This window comes from Rhipicephalus sanguineus, chromosome 3, assembly GCF_013339695.2.
Source record: "Rhipicephalus sanguineus isolate Rsan-2018 chromosome 3, BIME_Rsan_1.4, whole genome shotgun sequence".
In the NCBI taxonomy this organism is placed as follows: Eukaryota; Metazoa; Arthropoda; class Arachnida; order Ixodida; family Ixodidae; genus Rhipicephalus; species Rhipicephalus sanguineus.
In genome coordinates this window covers 140536118-140541004 of record NC_051178.1, presented here as the reverse complement: position 1 = coordinate 140541004, position 4887 = coordinate 140536118, and positions in this window count along the sequence as shown.

Sequence of the window (4887 nt, the reverse complement as noted above, 5' to 3'; positions counted from 1 at the left end):
CACATGCTAAAATAGTGCACTGTAAATACTCAATAATATTTCAAAATAATTGACATAATTGTATAAAAATTTGTCCCTGTACAACCAGAAAAAAAAATTCAACCAGCTCCGCTTCGCGGGCACCGATGAAACAGCAAAGATGGCGGCGTCCCCATCGTCCGGATAACGCATTTCTATGTTTAGCAAGTCTTTCAGATATGTTGTATCACTGCTTTTTATTAAAGGCAATTTGTTAAGCTTTGAGGTGATAGCATAGTCTTATTGCATCTTGATCATACCACTCTTATACACAGGCTTACGAAGAAACCTTCGCTTAAGATGCTCCGATGTGTTATATCACTGCTCATTATTAAACACTCTTTGTTAAGCTTTGGGGTGCCCCGCCACGGTGGTCTAGTGGTTACGGCGCTCGACTGCTGACCCGAAGGTCGCGGGATCGAATCCCGGCCGCGGCGGCTGCATTTTGGATGGAGGCGAAAATGTTCGAGGCCCGTGTACTTAGATTTAGGTGCACGTTAAAGAACCCCAGGTGGTCGAAATTTCCGGAGCCCTCCACTACGGCGTCTCTCATAATCATATCGTGGTTTTGGGACGTTAAACCCCACATATTATTATTATTAAGCTTTGGGGTGGTAGTATAGCCACCACCTTTTATAACCATGTAGTATCACGGGACAGTGGTATGTCTATATGGTAACGCGCACGCTATTTGTTTGGCTAGCTGCTGCCTTCTTCCTTTTTAATGGAAGTTGTGTGTGTAGTGGGTTTTACCCAATTTCTGTGGCACACACCCGTTCGTTGGGCTAACCGTGGTCTTCATTTTTAGTAGGCCAGTGGTGAGTTGTGGGATTTAGCCAGTGTCTGTGGCGCGTATACCCGTTTATGATGACCACAAGCGTTAACCACGGATCCCGGACATGAAAGGCTCGACCAAGAGCAGCTTCGCTATTATAAAATAAATGCAGTGCGCTGAGTAGCGCTCCTGCCTTTCGTGGACTGCAGCACATATAGCTTTGGCAACAGGGACTCACTTGAGAATAAAAAAAATAAGTAAAAAACAGCTTAACTAACAAAACACGCACAATTAGCAAATGTCACAATCACGACACTAAGAGCAGGAATTGCTCACCTTTTATTGTATCGCGGACAGTGTACCGTGTCGACATTTTCTTTTGACCGGCTTCAGACTCCGGTCTGCTCTCTCAAACCTTCAATGATTTCAAAAATGCGTCATCAGAGTAAGCGGTGTGCGCTCCCAGCGCAAGTAACACCAGAAGCCCTTTCCTTTGCGGTAATTCTGATTAAGTACTGCTTAGTGGGTCTCGAGTGCTAGCATTACTCGTTTAACAATGAGATCTCGCTCCAACCTTGCACAAGCGGTTCCAAAACCGCCCCCTACACAGCACCACGACAATTTGTAATGTCCTTGGGATTAACGCACCTTACGATGTATTCTTGAGATGAAGTGCTTGCATGGGAATCGAATGAAGCAGACGAAGCGTATTGATATATCGATGACGACATGAGAATGAGAACAATGTAGAACGGAGTAACTCAAAAGTACGGTTTATTTATTTTGTCGCCTATGTCGATTAGCAAACCGTCACGAAGACTTGCGATTTACCGCCGCACACTGCAGTGGTAACAGGAGAGCAAAGCTGATTAACCGAGAAAATTGGGTCGTTAAGCAAAAGGGCGGGTGCACTGCCGTGCAATTAGCGCGCAAATCAAAATGCACAGTCGCACTGAGAAACGTGCTTCTGACGAAGATTACTGTATATGGCTGACACAGCAAAGGGGGTTAAGCGTGATAGAACCAACTGTGCTTTATATATACGTATACAGTATATACCACGTAGTGTCACTCGCTACGAGGATCATCATACCGAAACATCACGTATGCATTCTGCTCCGTAACAATAGAAGAACAGCGTATGATAGAGGACGAAGGAGAAATGTCTGTAGATAAGCCGGCGTGTATGGACAGACTACCTGGCCAGCCAAACTTTTGTTTCCGAACGCACGCCTCGCGTGACGAGCAAACGGGCCCGCGGGATCCTCAGACCAACGCATAAACACGAAAATGCCAAGAGAACGCTCAGCGGGCACAAATCACGTATTGCCTGCCACGGCTGCTCCCGCAATCCAAAACTTTCCGTCTAACGAACAAACACGCATACACACACAGAGAGACGTACTCGTATACATAAGAGCCAACAAAGCGGCGGTCACGTCGGGGTATTCCTTCATGCAAGGGAGCACTGCCGCCGTTATACTATGCGATAGTATCGCCACACGAGTCGAGGAAGACAGTCGGATGAAGAGGCGGGGGAGGGGCGGGCAACAACTGCAGGAAATAAAACGGGGGGGGGGGGGGGGGAGGAATCGCACGCACAAGAGAGGCGGAGACGTGGAGACCGGGCCCAAGATGGAGGGCGGCGGCCGCCAAAGCGACAGCCGGCAAACAGAGCTTTCAAATCATGCCCCGAAATCGCACACCGAACGCGCGCAAGCGGAGCTGCGCGGCAATCAGGCGCGCTCATAACACAGACGTGCGCGTTCGTTTGTGTGCGTGTGTGTGTGTGTGAGGGAGAGAGCCTGTCTGTATACAGATACTATACGCACACGCGAAAAAAAAAAAAAAAACGTCTCGCGCGCGCACGCACACACATAGTCGCCCGCAGGCTCATGCACTGTCGCTCACCGCGGTATATAACTGCCTCAATAGCAATGCGCGCACTCCGCGGCTCGCCTCGAGCGAGCCACGGGCGATCGATATTTAGCGAGAAAGTAGGGGGAATGGTAATGTAAAAGGAGGAGGGTTTACAGGGGCTGCTGCCTATTGCTACAGCAACAGTCGCGCGCTCTATAGTACAGTATGAGCGGTCCCCCGTAATATACACACGCATTCGCGGAAGGTTAACTGCGGGCCAGCAGAGCGCGCGCATGCTAAAAGACGCCAGAGAAGTCATGCCCGCTACTGATGGATGAAGCGGAGAACATGGCGTGATCACTCTTTGGAGTAATTGCGTGACAAAGACCGGGCCTGTGTCTAACCGAGCGCACCGGGCCGAACGCTGTTTGTGCGTGCGTGGGCCCGCGCGCGTATTGCGAGCGTGTAGATACAGAGGATGGTGTATATACCTGTCTATCTGGTGTCTCCCAATATGCGAATACGTAGCACGCATGTTTAGATCAATATATATACGAACGTTGCGGCCAATACAGAAACGTGTACAGGGCGCTTGCGTGTATGCAGATTCGTGCGGGAGCGTTTTCCGAAGTCGAGCGAACGAGTGAGCCTTAATTGCGCGAACGGAAATTACAGTGTGTTCGCGCCGCCGGTGTGTAAGACAAAGCGGATGCTCGAATAGATGTAGAGAGACAGGAGCGTTTGATTCTGGACGCTTTCCCAAACACGGAGGGGAGGGCAAAAGGCAAAAAGAAAAAGCTGGTATAAAGCGCCGCCAACCGATGAAAAAAAGAAGTGGCACACACTGTCAAATATTAATGCCCCCGTTCGCCATGGGTGTGACGAATAGCGTTGACCTGGAATTGGAATCTCGCGTGCACCACTATACGCTGCTGCTGCATGGCAGCCAGCGGCTGAGCGTTATGCGGCATTTGATTTTTCTTGCTTTAGAAAGTTCTAATTAAAGAGAATCGCGTCAACAGCCGGGGACATAAGGGATACTCACGTAACAATGCCGTTATACAGGGGCGTGTGAGTTGTTACTACACGGCCTCGTTAGTTCAAGCGTTTTCCTGCTGTTTCATCTTTCTTATATACGTCCGTGTATGCGTATAATGCGATGCAAAAAAAAAAAAAAGTGCTGCTTTTATAGACGCTGCATGGTACATAGAGTCACGCGTATAGTACGTTTAAGAGGCGGTGGAAGTCCTGCTTTTATATGCCATGACATTGACGCAGTCGCGATGCATGTGATTTGCATATGCACACTTTACTCATCGTAATAAGTTCTTATACAGTCATACGAGACTTGCCGCTCTAAGCACAGAAAGGTCGAATAAAGACTCTTTCTGGTTGTCATCTGACTCGCAGCGTGCCTGAGAAAAATGAAATTAATTACAAAAAAAAAAAAGAAGGAAGTCATAGTTTTTGGCTTCGCTGCCTGTTGAGACTGTCTGTGGCGCAAGGATTCTGGTCGCACGAGGTAAAACCCGATTAAGCCAACCGAATCAGACCGACCAAATCTGAATGTTTGCGAGAGATGCATGGCTGCGACAAGTTGCCACAGCCTGCACGCCCATTGCGAGGCACGCATCTCGTGGCGACGCACCGTCAACCAATCGCGACGATCGGAGAGTTCGACCAATCTAAATACATTTCTCCCGGACGCAAGTTAATGTAGTAGACCGCATTATTGATTGTCTACGCATCAAGTCAGGCAGTGTTTATCTCTTCAAAAGCTTTACTGGCATTTCCGCAGTGCGGCCAGGAAGGAGAAAAAGAAACAAATAAACAAACAAACAATAATCATGGTATAAAACAAATACCATCGACGAACGACACCGTGTATGTATACCGGTCAGGATAAGATTGCTGGTGTTAGGAAAGAACGACAGCTCCAGTCCAGCTTATAAACGTTTGCCACTTCCTGAGGATGAGGAAAAAACGCACGCTGGGCGAACGTCTCTCCGCGACGTTACTGTACACAAACACATACGCTCGCACACACACTTGTGTATATGCGCATATAGGCTGAGGCACTCCGATAAGAGCGCGCAGATGCCATATCTGACCTGCTGTCGGAGCACGGCAGCGCTCGGCATTCTTTGCGGATGAGCGCGCTTCGTCCGCGGTCGGGCGGAGCATCATTTCCATAAAGCGGCGGGAATAGTGCATGCGTTTGTTTATCGCCGCAC